Source organism: Orcinus orca, unplaced genomic scaffold (assembly GCF_937001465.1).
Source record: "Orcinus orca unplaced genomic scaffold, mOrcOrc1.1 scaffold_61, whole genome shotgun sequence".
In the NCBI taxonomy this organism is placed as follows: Eukaryota; Metazoa; Chordata; class Mammalia; order Artiodactyla; family Delphinidae; genus Orcinus; species Orcinus orca.
Genome location: NW_026044106.1, coordinates 790,063 through 815,169, shown reverse-complemented (window position 1 = coordinate 815,169; position 25,107 = coordinate 790,063). Strand labels below are relative to the sequence as shown.

The 25,107-nt window shown below is 44.8% G+C and overlaps 1 long non-coding RNA gene across 1 annotated transcript in view; it reads right to left on the bottom strand.

Moving 5' to 3' along the window:
* The window catches only part of LOC125963368 (uncharacterized), a 441,676-nt gene extending 417,132 nt beyond the window's left edge, over positions 1-24,544 (bottom strand). The window contains exon 1 of the long non-coding RNA XR_007475234.1: positions 24,461-24,544. This is a non-coding gene — a long non-coding RNA (uncharacterized LOC125963368). The remainder of the gene's footprint in view (positions 1-24,460) is intronic.
* Between the last annotated feature and the right edge of the window lie 563 nt (positions 24,545-25,107).

The following is a 25,107-nucleotide window of genomic DNA, read 5'->3' as shown; positions in this document are numbered from 1 at the left end:
CTTTAACTTCCTGTTTGGCCCAGTTTGCAATTTCTGCGGAAGATGAACAGTAATAGGGAGAACCAATGAGAGACTAGCTGGAGGTGTCTGGACGGGCAAATTTACCTCTCATTTCCAACCAGAAGAGGAATTAACCAAAGGCTCAGTGTGCCGTGCCAGAACCAGATTAGGGCCTGAAGCAATCCTGCGGTGTTGCGGCCAGCTCACAAGAAAGCGAGTTGAAGAAAGGAGCTCAGGGTCAATGTAATTCACAAACCTGCAGAGTTATAAATGACAGCTATCGTCCAAAAATATACTGAAGTAAGGCTGCCAAGAGGACTTGAAAGCGGGGCAGAATTACAGGAAACCGATTTCAGGAGGTAGACTGGAATTGCATTTAAAGCATAGGAAAAGAGGCAGAACGTCGACAATGATGCACTTGGCGAAAAAGGGCGTATGCGTTTTTTCCTGAATATATTTAGGAAAAAACGCATACGGCCTTTTTGGCCAACCAAGCAAGCTTGCAAAGGAAATCTGCACTACAATGAAGTCTCACTTCCCCCCGGTCAAAAGGGCCATCTGAAAAAAGTGTAAAATCCAGAAAGGCAGGACAGGCCATGGAGAACTGGGAGCCTTGTTATGCTGATGGGCGGGATGTAAATTGCCAACAGCCACTCGGGAGAAGTGTATGGTGTTTCCTGAAACATCTAAAAAACAAAGCAACAGAGCCTAGGGCACTTCCACTTATGGTTCTATAGCTTAGGGAAATTAAAATCAAAAAGACACAGCCACCCCAAAGTTTGGGACGGCTCTGTTTACAAAAACCTCGTTTACGGTACAAGTTCAATATCGCAGAGAGTGAAAAATGGATAAAGAAGTTGTGGTACTTACGTACAATGCAATATCACTCAGCAATGAAATCTATGTCATCAGGCCCGTAGCAGCATAATGAGTGGATTCAGGTATGATGATTCTAACTGAAATAAGTCACACAGAAAAATAAACATCATAAGATATCACTAATACACGGAATGTAATCTTGGCTACACAGGAACTAGATTACAAAACAGAACAGGGTCTCAAATTTAGAAAACCAACATGCTTGCTTAAGGGGAAAGGTGAGTTGGGGTGCTACATAAAACCAGATTTGAAATGAGCACAGATAAAGTTCCTTAAGCCAAATATGGAATAGACAAGAGCTACTCCTTGCTCAACGAAATGGACTCAACACCCCATATTAAACGCCTAAGAATGTACCTGACTAGTAAGTATCTTAAAACCTATGGATTGCTATGTCTCCGAAAGAGAATCAATCATGTGTACAGGGGCGTAAACGCAGCAGTGATAGGAGTGGAGAGGTTCGCTGAGCAAATGAAGACCCTTTGAAGTCATATTGCATGGTACCCATTCCACGGGTCTCAACTCTCCAGGTTTAAGGGATTCTTCCTTCAGCTAAAACATGCATGTGGAACCCAGAGTATGATCAACCGTGTGATCGGGAGACGTGTTCCAATATGTCTCAGTTCTCGTCCCCTGGTACTCGGGTGCAACATTCCAGACGCTTTACTAACACTCTCCCGACTTGGAGAGTCAGTGCCTTTAACCTCCTGTTTGGCCCAGTTTGAAATTTCTGCGGAAGATGAACAGGAATAGGGAGAACCAATGAGAGACTAGCTGGAGGTGTCTGGACGGGCAAATTTAACTCTCATTTCCCACCAGGAAGAGGAATTAACCAAAGGCTCAGCGTGCCGTGCCGGAACCAGATTAGGGCCTGAAGCAATCCTGCGGTGTTGCGGCCAGCTCACAAGAAAGCGAGTTGAAGAAAGGAGCTCAGGGGCACTGTAATTCACAAACCTGCAGAGTTATAAATGACAGCTATCGTCCAAAAATATACTGAAGTAAGGCTGCCAAGAGGACTTGAAAGCGGGGCAGAATAGCAGGCAACCGATTTCAGGAGGTAGACTGGAATTGCATTTAAAGCATAGGAAAAGAGGCAGAACGTCCACAATGATGCACTTGGCCATAAAGGCCGTATGCGTTTTTTCCTGAATATATTCAGGAAAAAACGCATACGCCCTTTTTGGCCACCCAAGCAAGCTTGCAAAGGAAATCTGCACTACAATGAAGTCTCACTTCCCCCTGGTGAAAAGGGCCATCTGAAAAAAGTGTAAAATCCAGAAAGGCAGGACAGGCCATGGAGAACTGGGAGCCTTGTTATGCTGATGGGCGGGATGTAAATTGCCAACAGCCACTCGAGAGAAGTGTATGGTGTTTCCAGAAACATCTAAAAAACAAAGCAACAGAGCCTAGGGCACTTCTACTTATGGTCCTATAGCTTAGGGAAATTAAAATCAAAAAGACACAGCCACCCCAAACTTTGGGACGGCTCTGTTTACAAGAACCTCGTTTACAGTACAAGTTCAATCTCACAGAAAGCGAAAAATGGATAAAGAAGTTGTGGTACTTACGTACAATGCAATATCACTCAGCAATGAAATCTATGTCATCAGGCCCGTAGCAGCATAATGAGTGGATTCAGGTATGATGATTCTAACTGAAATAAGTCACACAGAAAAAGAAACATCATGAGATATCACTAATACATGGAATGTAAACTTGGCTACACAGGAACTGGATTACAAAACAGAACAGGGTCTCAAATTTAGTAAAGCAACTTATGCTTGCTTAAGGGGAAAGGTGAGTTGGGGTGCTACATAAAACCAGAGATTGAAATGAGCACAGATAAAGTTCCTTAAGCCAAATATGGAATAGACAAGAGCTACTCCTTGCTCAACGAAATGGATTCAACACCCCATATTAAACGCCTAAGAATGTACCTGACTAGTAAGTATCTTTAAACCTATGTATTGCTATGTCTCCGTAAGAGAATCAAGCGTGTGTACAGGGGCATAAAAGCAGCAGTGATAGGATTGGAGAGGTTCGGTGAGCAAAGGAAGACCCTTTGAAGTCATATTGCATGGTACCCATTCCACGGGTCTCAACTCTCCAGGTTTAAGGGATTCTTCCTTCAGCTAAAACATGCATGTGGAACCCAGAGTATGATCAACCGAGTGATCGGGAGACGTGTTCCAATATGTCTCAGTTCTCGGCCCCTGGTACTCGGGTGCAACATTCCAGACGCTTTACTAAAACTCTCCCGACTTGGAGAGTCAGTGCCTTTAACCTCCTGTTTGCCACAATTTGCAATTTCTGCAGAAGATGAACAGGAATAGGGAGAGCCAATGAGAGACTAGCTGGAGGTGTCTGGATGGGCAAATTTAACTCTCATTTCCCACCATGAAGAGGAATTAACCAAAGGCTCAGCGTGCTGTGCCGGAACAAGAATAGGACCTGAAGCAATCCTGCGGTGTTTCGGCCAGCTCACAAGAAAGCGAGTTGAAGAAAGGAGCTCAGGGGCACTGTAATTCACAAACCTGCAGAGTTATAAATGACAGCTATCGTCCAAAAATATACTGAAGTAAGGCTGCCAAGAGGACTTGAAAGCGGGGCAGAATTGCAGGAAACCGATTTCAGGAGGTAGACTGGAATTGCATTGAAAGCATAGGAAAAGAGGCAGAACGTCCACAATGATGCACTTGCCCAAAAAGGACGTATATGTTTTTTCCTGAATATATTCAGGAAAAAACGCATACGCCCTTTTTGGCCAACCAAGCAAGCTTGCAAAGGAAATCTGCACTACAATGAAGTCTCACTTCCCCCCGGTCAAAAGGGCCATCTGAAAAAAGTGTAAAATCCAGAAAGGCAGGACAGGCCATGGAGAACTGGGAGCCTTGTTATGCTGATGGGCGGGATGTAAATTGCCAACAGCCACTCGGGAGAAGTGTATGGTGTTTCCTGAAACATCTAAAAAACAAAGCAACAGAGCCTAGGGCACTTCCACTTATGGTCCTATAGCTTAGGGAAATTAAAATCAAAAAGACACAGCCACCCCAAAGTTTGGGACGGCTCTGTTTACAAGAACCTCGTTTACGGTACAAGTTCAATATCGCAGAAAGCGAAAAATGGATAAAGAAGTTGTGGTACTTACGTACAATGCAATATCACTCAGCAATGAAATCTATGTCATCAGGCCCGTAGCAGCATAATGAGTGGATTCAGGTATGATGATTCTAACTGAAATAAGTCACACAGAAAAAGAAACAACATGAGATATCAGTAATACACGGAATGTAATCTTGGCTACACAGGAACTAGATTACAAAACAGAACAGGGTCTCAAATTTAGAAAACCAACATGCTTGCTTAAGGGGAAAGGTGAGTTGGGGTGCTACATAAAACCAGATTTGAAATGAGCACAGATAAAGTTCCTTAAGCCAAATATGGAATAGACAAGAGCTACTCCTTGCTCAACGAAATGGACTCAACACCCCATATTAAACGCCTAAGAATGTACCTGACTAGTAAGTATCTTAAAACCTATGGATTGCTATGTCTCCGAAAGAGAATCAATCATGTGTACAGGGGCGTAAACGCAGCAGTGATAGGATTGGAGAGGTTCGCTGAGCAAATGAAGACCCTTTGAAGTCATATTGCATGGTACCCATTCCACGGGTCTCAACTCTCCAGGTTTAAGGGATTCTTCCTTCAGCTAAAACATGCATGTGGAACCCAGAGTATGATCAACCGTGTGATCGGGAGACGTGTTCCAATATGTCTCAGTTCTCGTCCCCTGGTACTCGGGTGCAACATTCCAGACGCTTTACTAACACTCTCCCGACTTGGAGAGTCAGTGCCTTTAACCTCCTGTTTGGCCCAGTTTGAAATTTCTGCGGAAGATGAACAGGAATAGGGAGAACCAATGAGAGACTAGCTGGAGGTGTCTGGACGGGCAAATTTAACTCTCATTTCCCACCAGGAAGAGGAATTAACCAAAGGCTCAGCGTGCCGTGCCGGAACCAGATTAGGGCCTGAAGCAATCCTGCGGTGTTGCGGCCAGCTCACAAGAAAGCGAGTTGAAGAAAGGAGCTCAGGGGCACTGTAATTCACAAACCTGCAGAGTTATAAATGACAGCTATCGTCCAAAAATATACTGAAGTAAGGCTGCCAAGAGGACTTGAAAGCGGGGCAGAATAGCAGGCAACCGATTTCAGGAGGTAGACTGGAATTGCATTTAAAGCATAGGAAAAGAGGCAGAACGTCCACAATGATGCACTTGGCCATAAAGGCCGTATGCGTTTTTTCCTGAATATATTCAGGAAAAAACGCATACGCCCTTTTTGGCCACCCAAGCAAGCTTGCAAAGGAAATCTGCACTACAATGAAGTCTCACTTCCCCCCGGTGAAAAGGGCCATCTGAAAAAAGTGTAAAATCCAGAAAGGCAGGACAGGCCATGGAGAACTGGGAGCCTTGTTATGCTGATGGGCGGGATGTAAATTGCCAACAGCCACTCGAGAGAAGTGTATGGTGTTTCCAGAAACATCTAAAAAACAAAGCAACAGAGCCTAGGGCACTTCTACTTATGGTCCTATAGCTTAGGGAAATTAAAATCAAAAAGACACAGCCACCCCAAACTTTGGGACGGCTCTGTTTACAAGAACCTCGTTTACAGTACAAGTTCAATCTCACAGAAAGCGAAAAATGGATAAAGAAGTTGTGGTACTTACGTACAATGCAATATCACTCAGCAATGAAATCTATGTCATCAGGCCCGTAGCAGCATAATGAGTGGATTCAGGTATGATGATTCTAACTGAAATAAGTCACACAGAAAAAGAAACATCATGAGATATCACTAATACATGGAATGTAAACTTGGCTACACAGGAACTGGATTACAAAACAGAACAGGGTCTCAAATTTAGTAAAGCAACTTATGCTTGCTTAAGGGGAAAGGTGAGTTGGGGTGCTACATAAAACCAGAGATTGAAATGAGCACAGATAAAGTTCCTTAAGCCAAATATGGAATAGACAAGAGCTACTCCTTGCTCAACGAAATGGATTCAACACCCCATATTAAACGCCTAAGAATGTACCTGACTAGTAAGTATCTTTAAACCTATGTATTGCTATGTCTCCGTAAGAGAATCAAGCGTGTGTACAGGGGCATAAAAGCAGCAGTGATAGGATTGGAGAGGTTCGGTGAGCAAAGGAAGACCCTTTGAAGTCATATTGCATGGTACCCATTCCACGGGTCTCAACTCTCCAGGTTTAAGGGATTCTTCCTTCAGCTAAAACATGCATGTGGAACCCAGAGTATGATCAACCGAGTGATCGGGAGACGTGTTCCAATATGTCTCAGTTCTCGGCCCCTGGTACTCGGGTGCAACATTCCAGACGCTTTACTAAAACTCTCCCGACTTGGAGAGTCAGTGCCTTTAACCTCCTGTTTGCCACAATTTGCAATTTCTGCAGAAGATGAACAGGAATAGGGAGAGCCAATGAGAGACTAGCTGGAGGTGTCTGGATGGGCAAATTTAACTCTCATTTCCCACCATGAAGAGGAATTAACCAAAGGCTCAGCGTGCTGTGCCGGAACAAGAATAGGACCTGAAGCAATCCTGCGGTGTTTCGGCCAGCTCACAAGAAAGCGAGTTGAAGAAAGGAGCTCAGGGGCACTGTAATTCACAAACCTGCAGAGTTATAAATGACAGCTATCGTCCAAAAATATACTGAAGTAAGGCTGCCAAGAGGACTTGAAAGCGGGGCAGAATTGCAGGAAACCGATTTCAGGAGGTAGACTGGAATTGCATTGAAAGCATAGGAAAAGAGGCAGAACGTCCACAATGATGCACTTGCCCAAAAAGGACGTATATGTTTTTTCCTGAATATATTCAGGAAAAAACGCATACGCCCTTTTTGGCCAACCAAGCAAGCTTGCAAAGGAAATCTGCACTACAATGAAGTCTCACTTCCCCCCGGTCAAAAGGGCCATCTGAAAAAAGTGTAAAATCCAGAAAGGCAGGACAGGCCATGGAGAACTGGGAGCCTTGTTATGCTGATGGGCGGGATGTAAATTGCCAACAGCCACTCGGGAGAAGTGTATGGTGTTTCCTGAAACATCTAAAAAACAAAGCAACAGAGCCTAGGGCACTTCCACTTATGGTCCTATAGCTTAGGGAAATTAAAATCAAAAAGACACAGCCACCCCAAAGTTTGGGACGGCTCTGTTTACAAGAACCTCGTTTACGGTACAAGTTCAATATCGCAGAAAGCGAAAAATGGATAAAGAAGTTGTGGTACTTACGTACAATGCGATATCACTCAGCAATGAAATCTATGTGATCAGGCCCATAGCAGCATAATGAGTGGATTCAGGTATGATGATTCTACCTGAAATAAGTCACAAAGAAATAGAAATATCATAAGATATCACTAATACACGGAATGTAAACTTGGCTACACAGGAACTGGATTACAAAACAGAACAGGGTCTCAAATGTAGAAAACCAACTTATGCTTGCTTAAGGGGAAAGGTGAGTTGGGGTGCTGCATAAAACCAGAGATTGAAATGAGCACAGATAAAGTTCCTTAAGCCAAATATGGAATAGACAAGAGCTACTCCTTGCTCAACGAAATGGACTCAACACCCCATATTAAACGCCTAAGAATGTACCTGACTAGTAAGTATCTTAAAACCTATGGATTGCTATGTCTCCGAAAGAGAATCAAGCGTGTGTACAGGGGTATAAACGCAGCAGTGATAGGATTGGAGAGGTTCGGTGAGCAAATGAAGACCCTTTGAAGTCATACTGCATGGTACCCATTCCACGGGTCTCAACTCTCCATGTTTAAGGGAATCTTCCTTCAGCTAAAACATGCATGTGGAACCCAGAGTATGATCAACCGTGTGATCGGGAGACGTGTTCAAATATGTCTCAGTTTTCATCCCCTGGTACTCAGGTGCAACATTCCAGATGCTTAACTAACACTCTCCCGACTTGGAGAGTCAGTGCCTTTAACCTCCTTTTTGGCCCAGTTTGCAATTTCTGTGGAAGATGAACAGGAATAGGGAGAACTAATGAGAGACTAGTTGGAGGTGTCTGGACGAGCAAATTTAACTCTCATTTCGCACCAGGATGAGGAATTAACCAAAGGCTCAGCGTGCCGTGCCGCAACCAGATTAGGGCCTGAAGCAATCCTGCGGTGTTGCTGCCAGCTCACAAGAAAACGAGTTGAAGAAAGGAGCTCAGGGGCACTGTAATTCACAAACCTGCAGAGTTGTAAATCATAGCTATCATCCAAAAATGTACTGAAGTAAGACTGCCAAGAGGACTTGAAAGTGGGGCAGAACTGCAGGAAACAGATTTCAGGAGGTAGACTGGAATTGCATTGAAAGCATAGGAAAAGAGGCAGAACGTCGACAATGATGCACTTGGCCAAAAAGGGCGTATGCGTTTTTTCCTGAATATATTCAGGAAAAAACGCATACGCCCTTTTTGGCCAACCAAGCAAGCTTGCAAAGGAAATCTGCACTACAATGAAGTCTCACTTCCCCCTGGTAAAAAGGGCCATCTGAAAAAAGTGTAAAATCCAGAAAGGCAGGACAGGCCATGGAGAACTGGGAGCCTTGTTATGCTGATGGGCGGCATGTAAATTGCCAACAGCCACTCAGGAGAAGTGTATGGTATTTCTTGAAACATCTAAAAAACAGAGCAACAGAGCCTAAGGGACTTCCACTTATGGTCCTATAGCTTAGGGAAATTAAAATCAAACAGACACAGCCACCCCAAAGTTTGGGACGGCTCTGTTTACAAGAACCTCGTTTACGGTACAATTTCAATATCGCAGAAAGTGAAAAATGGATTAAGAAGTTGTGGTACTTACGGACAATACAATATCACTCAGCAATGAAATCTATGTCATCTGGGCCATAGCAGCATAATGAGTGGATTCAGTATGAAAATTCTAACTGGAATAAGTCACACAGAAAAAGCAACATCATAAGATATCACTAATACACGGAACGTAAACTTGGCTACACAGGAACTGGATTACAAAACAGAAGAGGGTCTCAAATTTAGAAAACCAACATGCTTGCTTAAGGGGAAAGGTGAGTTGGGGTGCTGCATAAAACCAGAGATTGAAATGAGCACAGATATAGTTCCTTAAGCCAAATATGTATTAGACAAGAGCTACTCCTTGCTCAAAGATAGGGACTCAACACCCCATATTAAATGCCTAAGAATGTACCTGACCAGTAAGTATCTTAAAACCTATGGATTGCTATGTCTCCGTAAGAGAATCAAGCGTGTGTACAGGGGCATAAACGCAGCAGTGATAGGATTGGAGAGGTTCAGTGAGTAAATGAAGACCGTTTGAAGTCATATTGCATGGTACCCATTCCATGGGTCTCAACTCTCCAGGTTTAAGGGATTCTTCCTTCAGGTAAAACATTTATGTGTAACCCAGAGTATGATCAACCGTGTGATTGGGAGACGTGTTCAAATATGTCTCAGTTCTCGTCCCCTGCTACTCGGGTGCAACATTCCAGACGCTTTACTAACACTCTCCCGACTTGGAGAGTCAGTGCCTTTAACTTCCTGTTTGGCCCAGTTTGCAATTTCTGCGGAAGATGAACAGTAATAGGGAGAACCAATGAGAGACTAGCTGGAGGTGTCTGGACGGGCAAATTTACCTCTCATTTCCAACCAGAAGAGGAATTAACCAAAGGCTCAGTGTGCCGTGCCAGAACCAGATTAGGGCCTGAAGCAATCCTGCGGTGTTGCGGCCAGCTCACAAGAAAGCGAGTTGAAGAAAGGAGCTCAGGGTCAATGTAATTCACAAACCTGCAGAGTTATAAATGACAGCTATCGTCCAAAAATATACTGAAGTAAGGCTGCCAAGAGGACTTGAAAGCGGGGCAGAATTACAGGAAACCGATTTCAGGAGGTAGACTGGAATTGCATTTAAAGCATAGGAAAAGAGGCAGAACGTCGACAATGATGCACTTGGCGAAAAAGGGCGTATGCGTTTTTTCCTGAATATATTTAGGAAAAAACGCATACGGCCTTTTTGGCCAACCAAGCAAGCTTGCAAAGGAAATCTGCACTACAATGAAGTCTCACTTCCCCCCGGTCAAAAGGGCCATCTGAAAAAAGTGTAAAATCCAGAAAGGCAGGACAGGCCATGGAGAACTGGGAGCCTTGTTATGCTGATGGGCGGGATGTAAATTGCCAACAGCCACTGGGGAGAAGTGTATGGTGTTTCCGGAAACATCTAAAAAACAAAGCAACAGAGCCTAGGGCACTTCCACTTATGGTTCTATAGCTTAGGGAAATTAAAATCAAACAGACACAGCCACCCCAAAGTTTGGGACGGCTCTGTTTACAAAAACCTCGTTTACGGTACAAGTTCAATATCGCAGAGAGTGAAAAATGGATAAAGAAGTTGTGGTACTTACGTACAATGCAATATCACTCAGCAATGAAATCTATGTCATCAGGCCCGTAGCAGCATAATGAGTGGATTCAGGTATGATGATTCTAACTGAAATAAGTCACACAGAAAAATAAACATCATAAGATATCACTAATACACGGAATGTAATCTTGGCTACACAGGAACTAGATTACAAAACAGAAGAGGGTCTCAAATTTAGAAAACCAACATGCTTGCTTAAGGGGAAAGGTGAGTTGGGGTGCTACATAAAACCAGATTTGAAATGAGCACAGATAAAGTTCCTTAAGCCAAATATGGAATAGACAAGAGCTACTCCTTGCTCAACGAAATGGACTCAACACCCCATATTAAACGCCTAAGAATGTACCTGACTAGTAAGTATCTTAAAACCTATGGATTGCTATGTCTCCGAAAGAGAATCAATCATGTGTACAGGGGCGTAAACGCAGCAGTGATAGGAGTGGAGAGGTTCGGTGAGCAAATGAAGACCCTTTGAAGTCATATTGCATGGTACCCATTCCACGGGTCTCAACTCTCCAGGTTTAAGGGATTCTTCCTTCAGCTAAAACATGCATGTGGAACCCAGAGTATGATCAACCGTGTGATCGGGAGACGTGTTCCAATATGTCTCAGTTCTCGTCCCCTGGTACTCGGGTGCAACATTCCAGACGCTTTACTAACACTCTCCCGACTTGGAGAGTCAGTGCCTTTAACCTCCTGTTTGGCCCAGTTTGAAATTTCTGCGGAAGATGAACAGGAATAGGGAGAACCAATGAGAGACTAGCTGGAGGTGTCTGGACGGGCAAATTTAACTCTCATTTCCCACCAGGAAGAGGAATTAACCAAAGGCTCAGCGTGCCGTGCCGGAACCAGATTAGGGCCTGAAGCAATCCTGCGGTGTTGCGGCCAGCTCACAAGAAAGCGAGTTGAAGAAAGGAGCTCAGGGGCACTGTAATTCACAAACCTGCAGAGTTATAAATGACAGCTATCGTCCAAAAATATACTGAAGTAAGGCTGCCAAGAGGACTTGAAAGCGGGGCAGAAAGCAGGCAACCGATTTCAGGAGGTAGACTGGAATTGCATTTAAAGCATAGGAAAAGAGGCAGAACGTCCACAATGATGCACTTGGCCATAAAGGCCGTATGCGTTTTTTCCTGAATATATTCAGGAAAAAACGCATACGCCCTTTTTGGCCACCCAAGCAAGCTTGCAAAGGAAATCTGCACTACAATGAAGTCTCACTTCCCCCCGGTGAAAAGGGCCATCTGAAAAAAGTGTAAAATCCAGAAAGGCAGGACAGGCCATGGAGAACTGGGAGCCTTGTTATGCTGATGGGCGGGATGTAAATTGCCAACAGCCACTCGAGAGAAGTGTATGGTGTTTCCAGAAACATCTAAAAAACAAAGCAACAGAGCCTAGGGCACTTCTACTTATGGTCCTATAGCTTAGGGAAATTAAAATCAAAAAGACACAGCCACCCCAAACTTTGGGACGGCTCTGTTTACAAGAACCTCGTTTACAGTACAAGTTCAATCTCACAGAAAGCGAAAAATGGATAAAGAAGTTGTGGTACTTACGTACAATGCAATATCACTCAGCAAGGAAATCTATGTCATCAGGCCCGTAGCAGCATAATGAGTGGATTCAGGTATGATGATTCTAACTGAAATAAGTCACACAGAAAAAGAAACATCATGAGATATCACTAATACATGGAATGTAAACTTGGCTACACAGGAACTGGATTACAAAACAGAAGGGGGTCTCAAATTTAGAAAACCAACTTATGCTTGCTTAAGGGGAAAGGTGAGTTGGGGTGCTACATAAAACCAGAGATTGAAATGAGCACAGATAAAGTTCCTTAAGCCAAATATGGAATAGACAAGAGCTACTCCTTGCTCAACGAAATGGATTCAACACCCCATATTAAACGCCTAAGAATGTACCTGACTAGTAAGTATCTTAAAACCTATGGATTGCTATGTCTCCGTAAGACAATCAAGCGTGTGCACAGGGGCATAAAAGCAGCAGTGATAGGATTGGAGAGGTTCGGTGAGCAAAGGAAGACCCTTTGAAGTCATATTGCATGGTACCCATTCCACGGGTCTCAACTCTCCAGGTTTAAGGGATTCTTCCTTCAGCTAAAACATGCATGTGGAACCCAGAGTATGATCAACCGTGTGATCGGGAGACGTGTTCCAATATGTCTCAGTTCTCGTCCCCTGGTACTCGGGTGCAACATTCCAGATGCTTTACTAACACTCTCCCGACTTGGAGAGTCAGTGCCTTTAACCTCCTGTTTGGCCCAGTTTGCAATTTCTGCAAAAGATGAACAGGAATAGGGAGAGCCAATGAGAGACTAGCTGGAGGTGTCTGGAGGGGCAAATTTAACTCTCATTTCCCACCATGAAGAGGAATTAACCAAAGGCTCAGCGTGCTGTGCCGGAACAAGATTAGGACCTGAAGCAATCCTGCGGTGTTGCGGCCAGCTCACAAGAAAACGAGTTGAAGAAAGGAGCTCAGTGGCACTGTAATTCACAAACTGCAGAGTTATAAATGACAGCTATCGTCCAAAAATATACTCAAGTAAGGCTGCCAAGAGGACTTGAAAGCGGGGCAGAATTACAGGAATCCGATTTCAGGAGGTAGACTGGAATTGCATTGAAAGCATAGGAAAAGAGGCAGAACGTCGACAATGATGCACTTGGCCAAAAAGGGCATATGCGTTTTTTCCTGAATATATTCAGGAAAAAACGCATACGCCCTTTTTGGCCAACCAAGCAAGCTTGCAAAGGAAATCTGCACTACAATGAAGTCTCACTTCCCCCCAGTCAAAAGGGCCATGTGAAAAAAGTGTAAAATCCAGAAAGGCAGGACAGGCCATGGAGAACTGGGAGCCTTGTTATGCTGATGGGCGGGATGTAAATTGCCAACAGCCACTCGGGAGAAGTGTATGGTGTTTCCTGAAACATCTAAAAAACAGAGCAACAGAGCCTAGGGCACTTCCACTTATGGTCCTATAGCTTAGGGAATTTAAAATCAAAAAGACACAGCCACCCCAAAGTTTGGGATGGCTCTGTTTACGAGAACCTCGTTTACGGAACAAGTTCAATATCGCAGAAAGTGAAAACTGGATAAAGAAGTTGTGGTACTTACGTACAATGCAATATCACTCAGCAATGAAATCTATGTCATCAGGCCCGTAGCAGCATAATGAGTGGATTCAGGTATGATGATTCTAACTGAAATAAGTCACACAGAAAAAGAAACATCATAAGATATCACTAATACATGGAATGTAAACTTGGCTACACAGGAACTGAATTACAAACAGAACAGGGTCTCAAACGTAGAAAACCAACATATGCCTGCTTAAGGGGAAAGGTGAGTTGGGGTGCTGCATAAAACCAGAGATTGAAATGAGCACAGATAAAGTTCCTTAAGCCAAATATGGAATAGACAAGAGCTACTCCTTGCTCAATGAAATGCACTCAACACCCCATATTAAACGCCTAAGAATGTACGTGACTACTAAGTATCTTAAAACCTATGGATTGCTATGTCTCCGAAAGAGAATCAAGCGTGTGTACAGGGGCATAAACGCAGGAGTGATAGGATTGGAGAGTTTCGGTGAGCAAATGAAGACCCTTTGAAGTCATATTGCATGGTACCCATTCCACGGGTCTCAACTCTCCAGGTTTAAGGGATTCTTCCTTCAGCTAAAACATGCATGTGGAACCCAGAGTATGATCAACCATGTGATCGGGAGACGTGTTCCAATATATCTCAGTTCTTGTCCCCTGGTACTCGGGTGCAACATTCCAGACGCTTTACTAACACTCTCCCGACTTGGAGAGTCAGTGCCTTTAACCTCCTGTTTGGCCCAGTTTGCAATTTCTGCGGAAGATGAACAGGAATAGGGAGAACCAATGAGAGGCTAGCTGGAGGTGTCTGGACGGGCAAATTTAACTGTCATTTCCCACCAGGAAGAGGAATTAACCAAAGGCTCAGCGTGCCGTGCCGCAACCAGATTAGGGCCTGAAGCAATCCTGTGGTGTTGCGGCCAGCTCACAAGAAAGCGAGTTGAAGAAAAGAGCTCAGGGGCACTGTAATTCACAAACCTGCAGAGTTATAAATGACAGCTATCGTCCAAAAATATACTGAAGTAAGGCTGCCAAGAGGACTTGAAAGCGGGGCAGAATAGCAGGCAACCGATTTCAGGAGGTAGACTGGAATTGCATTTAAAGCATAGGAAAAGAGGCAGAACGTCCACAATGATGCACTTGGCCAAAAAGGGCGTATGCGTTTTTTCCTGAATATATTCAGGAAAAAACGCATACGCCCTTTTTGGCCAACCAAGCAAGCTTGCAAAGGAAATCTGAACTACAATGAAGTCTCACTTCCCCCCGGTCAAAAGGGCCATGTGAAAAAAGTGTAAAACCCAGAAAGGCAGGACAGGCCATGGAGAACTGGGAGCCTTGTTATGCTGATGGGCGGGATGTAAATTGCCAACAGCCACTGGGGAGAAGTGTATGGTGTTTCCTGAAACATCTAAAAAACAAAGCAACAGAGCCTAGGGCACTTCCACTTATGGTCCTATAGCTTAGGGAAATTAAAATCAAAAAGACACAGCCACCCCAAAGTTTGGGATGGCCCTCTTTACAAGAACCTCGTTTACGGTACAAGTTCAATATCGCAGAAAGTGAAAAATGGATAAAGAAGTTCTGGTACTTACGTACAATGCAATATCACTCAGCAATGAAATCTATGTCATCAGGCCCGTAACAGCATAATGAGTGGATTCAGGTATAATGATTCTCAATGAAATAAGTCACACAGAAAAAGAAACATCATAAGATATCACTAATACACGGAATGTAAACTTGGCTACACAGGAACTGAATTACAAAACAGAACAGGGTCTCAAATTTAGAAAACCAACTTATGCTTGCTTAAGGGGAAAGGTGAGTTGGGGTGCTACATAAAACCAGATTTGAAATGAGCACAGATAAAGTCCCTTAAGCCAAATATGTAATAGACAAGAGCTACACCTTGCTCAACGAAATGGACTCAACACCCCCTATTAAACGCCTAAGAATGTACCTGACTAGTAAGTATCTTAAAACCTATGGATTGCTATGTCTCCGAAAGAGAATCAATCGTGTGTACAGGGGCGTAAACGCAGCAGTGAAAGGAGTGGAGAGTTTCGGTGAGCAAATGAAGACCCTTTGAAGTCATATTGCATGGTACCCATTCCACGGGTCTCAACTCTCCAGGTTTAACGGATTCTTCCTTCAGCTAAAACATGCATGTGGAACCCAGAGTATGATCAACCATGTGATCGGGAGACGTGTTCCAATATGTCTCAGTTTTCGTCCCCTGGTACTCGGGTGCAACATTCCAGATGCTTTACTAACACTCTCCCGACTTGGAGAGTCAGTGCCTTTAACCTCCTGTTTGGCCCAGGTTGCAATTTCTGCGGAAGATGAACAGGAATAGGGAGAACCAATGAGAGACTAGCTGGAGGTGTCTGGACGGGCAAATTTAACTCTCATTTCCCACCAGGAAGAGGAATTAACCAAAGGCTCAGCGTGCCGTGCCGGAACCAGATTAGGGACTGAAGCAATCCTGCGGTGTTGCGGCCAGCTCACAAGAAAGCGAGTTGAAGAAAGGAGCTCAGGGGCACTGTAATTCACAAACCTGCAGAGTTATAAATGACAGCTATCGTCCAAAAATATACTGAAGTAAGGCTGCCAAGAGGACTTGAAAGCGGGGCAGAATTGCAGGCAACCGATTTCAGGAGGTAGACTGGAATTGCATTGAAAGCATAGGAAAAGAGGCAGAACGTCCACAATGATGCACTTGGCCAAAAAGGGCGTATGCGTTTTTTCCTGAATATATTCAGGAAAAAACGCATACGCCCTTTTTGGCCAACCAAGCAAGCTTGCAAAGGAAATCTGAACTACAATGAAGTCTCACTTCCCCCCAGTCAAAAGGGCCATCTGAAAAAAGTGTAAAACCCAGAAAGGCAGGACAGGCCATGGAGAACTGGGAGCCTTGTTATGCTGATGGGCGGGATGTAAATTGCCAACAGCCACTGGGGAGAAGTGTATGGTGTTTCCTGAAACATCTAAAAAACAAAGCAACAGAGCCTAGGGCACTTCCACTTATGGTCCTATAGCTTAGGGAAATTAAAATCAAAAAGACACAGCCACCCCAAAGTTTGGGATGGCCCTCTTTACAAGAACCTCGTTTACGGTACAAGTTCAATATCGCAGAAAGTGAAAAATGGATAAAGAAGTTCTGGTACTTACGTACAATGCAATATCACTCAGCAATGAAATCTATGTCATCAGGCCCGTAACAGCATAATGAGTGGATTCAGGTATAATGATTCTCAATGAAATAAGTCACACAGAAAAAGAAACATCATAAGATATCACTAATACACGGAATGTAAACTTGGCTACACAGGAACTGAATTACAAAACAGAACAGGGTCTCAAATTGAGAAAACCAACTTATGCTTGCTTAAGGGGAAAGGTGAGTTGGGGTGCTACATAAAACCAGATTTGAAATGAGCACAGATAAAGTCCCTTAAGCCAAATATGTAATAGACAAGAGCTACACCTTGCTCAACGAAATGGACTCAACACCCCCTATTAAACGCCTAAGAATGTACCTGACTAGTAAGTATCTTAAAACCTATGGATTGCTATGTCTCCGAAAGAGAATCAATCGTGTGTACAGGGGCGTAAACGCAGCAGTGAAAGGAGTGGAGAGTTTCGGTGAGCAAATGAAGACCCTTTGAAGTCATATTGCATGGTACCCATTCCACGGGTCTCAACTCTCCAGGTTTAACGGATTCTTCCTTCAGCTAAAACATGCATGTGGAACCCAGAGTATGATCAACCATGTGATCGGGAGACGTGTTCCAATATGTCTCAGTTTTCGTCCCCTGGTACTCGGGTGCAACATTCCAGATGCTTTACTAACACTCTCCCGACTTGGAGAGTCAGTGCCTTTAACCTCCTGTTTGGCCCAGTTTGCAATTTCTGCGGAAGATGAACAGGAATAGGGAGAACCAATGAGAGACTAGCTGGAGGTGTCTGGACGGGCAAATTTAACTCTCATTTCCCACCAGGAAGAGGAATTAACCAAAGGCTCAGCGTGCCGTGCCGGAACCAGATTAGGGACTGAAGCAATCCTGCGGTGTTGCGGCCAGCTCACAAGAAAGCGAGTTGAAGAAAGGAGCTCAGGGGCACTGTAATTCACAAACCTGCAGAGTTATAAATGACAGCTATCGTCCAAAAATATACTGAAGTAAGGCTGCCAAGAGGACTTGAAAGCGGGGCAGAATTGCAGGCAACCGATTTCAGGAGGTAGACTGGAATTGCATTGAAAGCATAGGAAAAGAGGCAGAACGTCCACAATGATGCACTTGGCCAAAAAGGGCGTATGCGTTTTTTCCTGAATATATTCAGGAAAAAACGCATACGCCCTTTTTGGCCAACCAAGCAAGCTTGCAAAGGAAATCTGAACTACAATGAAGTCGCACTTCCCCCCGGTCAAAAGGGCCATCTGAAAAAAGTGTAAAATCCAGAAAGGCAGGACAGGCCATGGAGAACTGGGAGCCTTGTTATGCTGATGGGCGGGATGTAAATTGCCAACAGCCACTCGGGAGAAGTGTATGGTGTTTCCTGAAACATCTAAAAAACAGAGCAACAGAGCCTAGGGCACTTCCACTTATGGTCCTATAGCTTAGGGAAATTAAAATCAAACAGACACAGCCACCCCAAAGTTTGGGACGGCTCTGTTTACAAAAACCTCGTTTACGGTACAAGTTCAATATCGCAGAGAGTGAAAAATGGATAAAGAAGTTGTGGTACTTACGTACAATGCAATATCACTCAGCAATGAAATCTATGTCATCAGGCCCGTAACAGCATAATGAGTGGATTCAGGTATAATGATTCTCAATGAAATAAGTCACACAGAAAAAGAAACATCATAAGATATCACTAATACACGGAATGTAAACTTGGCTACACAGGAACTGGATTACAAAACAGAACAGGGTCTCAAATTTCGAAAACCAACTTATGCTTGCTTAAGGGGAAAGGGGAGTTGTGGTGCTGCATAAAACCAGATTTGAAATGAGCACAGATAAAGTTCCTTAAGCCAAATATGTAATAGACAAGAGCTATTCCTTGCTCAACGAAATGCACTCAACACCCCATATTAAACGCCTAAGAATGTACCTGACTAGGAAGTATCTTAAAACCTATGGATTGCTATGTCTCCGAAAGAGAATCAAGCGTGTGTACAGGGGCATAAACGCAGGAGTGATAGGTTTGGAGAGGTTCGGTGAGCAAATGAAGACCTTTTGAAGTCATATTGCGTGGTACCCACTCCACGGGTCTCAACTCTCCAGGTTTAACGGATTCTTCATTCAGCTAAAACATGCATGTGGAACCCAGAGTATGATCAACCGTGTGATCGGGAGACGTGTTCCAATATGTCTCAGTTCTTGTCCCCTGGTACTCAAGTGCAACATTCCAGACGCTTTACTAACACTCTCCCAACTTGGAGAGTCAGTGCCTTTAACCTCCTGTTTGGCCCAGTTTGCAATTTCTGCGGAAGATGAACAGGAATAGGGAGAACCAATGAGAGACTAGCTGGAGGTGTCTGGATGGGCAAATTTAACTCTCATTTCCCACCATGAAGAGGAATTAACCAAAGGCTCAGCGTGCTGTGCCGGAACCAGATTAGGGCCTGAAGCAATCCTGCGGTGTTGCGGCCAGCTCACAAGAAAGCGAGTTGAAGAAAGGAGCTCAGGGGCACTGTAATTCACAAACCTGCAGAGTTATAAATGACAGCTATCGTCCAAAAATATACTGAAGTAAGGCTGCCAAGAGGACTTGAAAGCAGGGCAGAATTGCAGGAAACCGATTTCAGGAGGTAGACTGGAATTGCATTTAAAGCATAGGAAAAGAGGCAGAACGTCCACAATGATGCACTTGGCCAAAAAGGGCATATGCATTTTCTCCTGAATATATTCAGGAAAAAACGCATATGCCCTTTTTGGCCAAACAAGCAAGCTTGCAAAGGAAATCTGCACTACAATGAAGTCTCACTTCCCCCGGTCAAAAGGGCCATCTGAAAAATGTGTAAAATCCAGAAAGGCAGGACAGGCCATGGAGAACTGGGAGCCTTGTTATGCTGATGGGCGGGATGTAAATTGCCAACAGCCACTCGGGAGAAGTGTATGGTGTTTCCTGAAACATCTAAAAAACAAAGCAACAGAGCCTAGGGCACTTCCACTTATGGTCCTATAGCTTAGGCAAATTAAATTCAAAAAGACACAGCCACCCCAAAATTTGGGACGGCTCTGTTTACAGGAACCTCTTCTGTAGCACAAGTTAAATATGCCAGATAGCAAATAATGGATAAAGAAGTTGCGGTACTTACGTACAACAGAATACCTCTCAGCAATGAAAACTATGTCACCAGGCCCGTACCAGCATAATGAGTGGATTGAGGCACGGTGATTCTAAGTGAAAAAAGTGACACAGAAAAAGAAACATCATAAGGTATCACTAATACACGGAATGTGAACTTGGCTACACATGAACTGAGTTACAAAACAGAACAGGGTCTCAAGTTTAGAAAACCAACTTATGCTTGCTTAAGGGGGAAGGTGAGTTGGGGTGCTGCATAAAACCAGAGTTTGAATTTAGCACAGATACCGTTCCATCAGCCAAATATGTAATAGACAAGACCTACCCCTTGCTCAACAAAATGGACTCCACAATGAGGTATCACCTCACACCTGATAGAATGGGCATCATCAGAAAATCTACAAACAAAAAATGCTGGAAAGGGTGTGGAGAAAAGGAACCCTCTTCCACTATTGTTGGGAATATAAATTGATACAGTCACTATGGAGAACAATATGGAGTTTCTTAAGAAACTAACAATAGAATTACCATATGATACAGCAATCCCAGTACTGGACATATACCCAGACAAAACCATAAATCAAAAAGAGACATTCACCGCAATGTTCATTGCCTCACTCTTTACAATATCGAGGTAATGGAAGCAACCTAAATGCCCACAGACAGACGAATGCATAAAGCTGTGGTACATATATAAAATGGAATATTACTAAGCCATGAAAAGGAATGAAATTGGGTCATTTGTAGAGACGTCGATGGATCTAGAGACTGTCATACAGAGTGAAGTAAGTCAGAAAGAGAAAAACAAATCTTGTATATTCATGCATATATGTGGAACCTAGAAAAACTGTACAGATTAACCATTTTGCAAGGCATAAATAGAGCAACAGATGTAGACAACAAACGTATGGACAACAAGGGGGAAAGCTGTTGGGGGGGTGGTGGTGGGAGGAGTTGAGAGACTGGGATTGGCATGTATACATTTATATGTATAAAATAGATAACCAATAAGAACCTGCTGTATAAAAATATAAAATAAAATTCAAAATTAGAAAGAAATAAAATTTAAAAAATAAAACAGTAAAAACAATTATTCCCTTCACATACATGTATTTATATGAATAAATTATTTCCATGCTTATATCTGTAAATACAAAAAAGAGGAATAAAATCTACCTTGAACCAAAAACGAAAAAGAGAAAAAAAACACAGAACCCACCAGTTCCACAGAGGAAAACCGTATCAGGGCACTTGCTCCAGTTGTAAACAATTCTGAAGTTGGCCAGTGGTGGGGAATCGTCTCCCATTCAGCCAGAAGCCCCCACGCAACAAGCGTCCTCATTGCAAAGCTGGGGCACCGTGCCGAGGCATCTGTGAGTAAACGTGAGCTGAGCCCCAGGCCAGTTGCTGCTGAACTATTCCCACCCGTCCCAGGTAAAACACCTGAATATATACAAGGACTTGAAAGCCTAGAGGAAGGGCCATAGAGCCACACGAGTGACAGCATGCCGGCCGACTTGGTGCCTGCAGGCCAGCCAGGATGGTCCTGGCCCTGGGTGCTCTTCTGGAAGATTTCCATTTCCCTGCCTGAGATACCCGTCCTGTCCCTGCCCCCACTGCTTTTTTCCTTCCTCACCTCTGCCCAGGGAGAAATTCCAGCAGCAGGTATGGGTGACACATCCTCTTCTTTAGCAGGTGGCAGCCTGGCAACTGCTGCAGAAAGTCCAGCAGAGCCCCACTCACACTGGGCCACCCACAAAGCCGTGGCCTCTCACTCCCTCCCACCAGCCCAGCCCCGAGACTGCTGACAGGGCAGAGAAAATGGCGTCAGGCACGGCTGCAGGGGCTCTTGCTGCCTGGAGTGGTATTTATATTGATCTCAACCCAGGCACACCTGGGGAGGGCTGGCCGGCACGGTAAGGCTGCCCAGGTCAGCCAATCATCACCCCTCAGGGGCTCACAGTTGCAGAAAATGGAACTTGCTGAACCGGCCAGGTCCAAGGAACAGGTGTGGGCTCCTGAGAGTCAGGATAGACAAGGGGCTGCAGCTTTGGCTTGTTTTCTAATCATTTTATCTGGCCCATGAGTGGGAGACAACTTCAAGAAAACCCTCTCCTAATGAGAGGAACCCAGGAGTCAGGGAGAGGAGGGGTGGGTGGTGGTTGGAGACAGAGGCCTGGTGCCCCGGGTGCAGTGGAAGTCTCTGGAAGACCAGGTGGAGGGAGGCCGCACAGAGTGATGCCCAGGGTCACAGACCTGTCGCAGCTGCTGTTTGTTAGTTCAAGTCCTGCTCTGAGGTGCTCTGTGTCAGCTCTGAGCGACAGGTGAGCTGGGGGTGCTCTGCAATGAGGGCTATGTACACAGTTCCTGTGTGCCCAGCCCTGCCACGGTACCTGCAAGGGTAGCTCTGTATCCTGGGAGGGGCCTGACCACAAGAGCCCCGTGGGCTGGGGTGGGGGTGGGGTACCTGCCCAGGTGAGCTCCATATTCTGGGATTGGTCTGACCACGAGAGCCCCATGGGCTGCTGGGGACCTGGTAAAGGATGTCAGGACAGTCAGTGAAGCCACCGAGGATATACCTCCAGCTGCTCCTAATTCCTACACCCTGCTGGTCATTCTACCAACCACCAGGACATGGTATTCTGTATTAGTCTTCAATGATGCCTTCTTTTGTATTCCATTAGTCCCAGAGTCACAAGAAATTTTGGCTTGTGAGTGGCAGGACTCAACGTACAACTAAAACAATACTTCCGGGCCGTCTTGCCCCAAGGGTGCAAAAATTCCCACACCATCTTTGGGGAAAGCTTAGCTAAAGACCTAAAAGTTCTACCTCTGGAAAAGGAAATCCTCCTTCAGTACGCAGACGACATTCTGATCGCCAGCCCTACTAAGGAGGCCTCTGAACTACCAAGCCAATAAAGGATAGAAGTCCAAGAAAAAGCTCAAATATCACAGACTGCGGTGACCTGCCTGGGCTTCATTCTCACAGAAGGTCGGAGAAGCCCATCCCAGGAAAGGGAAGAAACCATTTGCAGCCTTACCCCTTTCTAAAACTAGAAGACAGCTTAGGGGTTCCTGGGGAGGCCAGGGTTTGCTGCTTCTGGATCCCTAACTACAGTCTACTAGCTGGGCCTCTATATGAAACACTGAAAGGAAAAGATGATGATCCTTTTGAATAGAATCCAGAAGTGGCCTTTCAAGAATGGAAAGAGCAGTCAATTCAGACCCTTGCCCTGGAACTCCCTAATTTAGCTAAACCCTTTGACCTTTACATTCCCGGTGAAAGGTGAATCGCCATTGGAGAATTAGTGCAAAAACTGGGACCACTTGAAATGGAACAATGCAAGAATGCCATCCAGGTAGGATAAACTACGGTCACCAAGGGGTTTGGCCCACTGCCACATCTGGCCAAGATACTGGCAGTATCTAAAAACCTGGAAATCAGCAGCCCAAAAGGCCACCTCCCTCCTAAGGGAAAAGGACCCCACGTGGTGATCCTAACCACCAACCATGCCCTGAAGTTGCAGGGTTCGCTCCGTGGGCACACCAACCTCGAGTGAGGAGGCCCTCCAACTCCAACATCCAGAGAGATAACCGGGGGCAACAGGGCACCATGACGACTCGTGTGAACATCACTTGACCTGGAGTTTCTCTCATAAAACAACAAGAGTGTGTCCCAAAAGAGTAGACTACTGCTTGCAGGACTTACTGCACCCAGAGGGGAGCTAATAATCTTGGCGGGGGAACCGTATACCACACTGTCACCATAGAAAAGCCTACAGACACCGTGATGATGGTGGCCAATAAGACCGGCTGGACTCCTGTTTACTTCAAAAGGCTGTTGACTCAGTGGCCATCATGGTCCTTGATCACCACTGACCCTGGACTGTCTGGGAGTTGAGCGGGCAGGGCTCTGACACCTGGTGCTGTTTGTACGTTAATTCAGGGGCCTAATTGAAGAAAGCGCAGACTACTGGTCAGAGCATCTAGGCTGGCAGAAACGGTCAGCCTAAGGTGGCCAAACAAATGTGGGGCGGGGTGAAACCGGCCCCCACAGCGTCTCTGCACATCTCTTTCCTGGACCCTTAAAGGTCATTAGAATCTATAACACTTCCAATGCTGGTGCTCAGGTGGACGAGCAGGGAGGCAGGGGGCCTGGGGACAATCAACGTCACCTGGAGGCTGCTGGGGAGAAGCTCTGACCCTCGCCCCCGTGTATGAGGGCTCCCAACTCAGCACTCAGCAGTTACAGAAGAAGGGTCTGCACCCTCAGCACTCCAAGAATGAGGAACGGGACAAAAGGCAGAGGAGGGGTTTGTCCCCAGCAAAGCCCATTAAAAATCCCTGGGAGATAAAAATAGAATCTGGGCAATAAAGTCAAGTCTAACCTTTTTTATCCTTTGTGCTTTGTCTAATTTCATGTGCTCCTAGGGTCCCGCATGCAGAGGTTCCACACCCGGCACTTCAGACCAGATTTCCTAGTGCAGAATGGCTGGGACGACACCTCAGCTCCTGGGGCCCAGTGCAGACTCCGCGATATAGAGCCTGAGCTGCAGCCAACCCGGCCCTCGAGAGCTCCGCCCCCTCCCTCCTACTGACTCTGACAGGATCTCTACACAGCAGCCCAGCCCACAGCCCACGGGGTAGTGCATGCTCTCACCTCTCCATTCTCTGATCAAAATATAAAGTTTCCTTTGCTTGTGAACCAAACTCAGTCTCGATCTGTTGGCCCCAATGACACTGGGCAGGGGGACACTTGTTGGGGTCCACTCTGGAGGATCAGTAACAGAAATTGAGACTATTGTAACCTCAATGAACAGATGTGTGAGCCAAACTGTAGTTAACATAGAACAGTGTATAAGGCTCGGGTAAAATAAGATGTTTCTAACACTTCCATTTGATATTTCCATCACTTTATTATAAGCAAGTTCAGTGAAAAGGTTTGTCTTATTTGTCAGGTCAATATTAGAGAAACGAAGTGATTTCTTTCCAAGGATGTACATCTAATAATCTTGGTTAAAGCTTCAATCTTGTTTTAAATGCTTTTCCATTGAAAATGATACCGCTCTTTCAGCTCCCCCATTTCTGAGAAGTATAAAATCTTATAATTTATTATTACCAAAGGGGAAAGGTGGGAGGAGGGATAAATTAACAGTTTGGGATTAACACATACACACTGCTATGTATAAAATAGATCATCAACAAGGAACTACTGTATAGCACAGGGAACTACACTCAACATTTTGCAATAACCTATAAGGGGAAATAATCTGAAAAAGGATAGATATTTTTATTGACATCATCTAT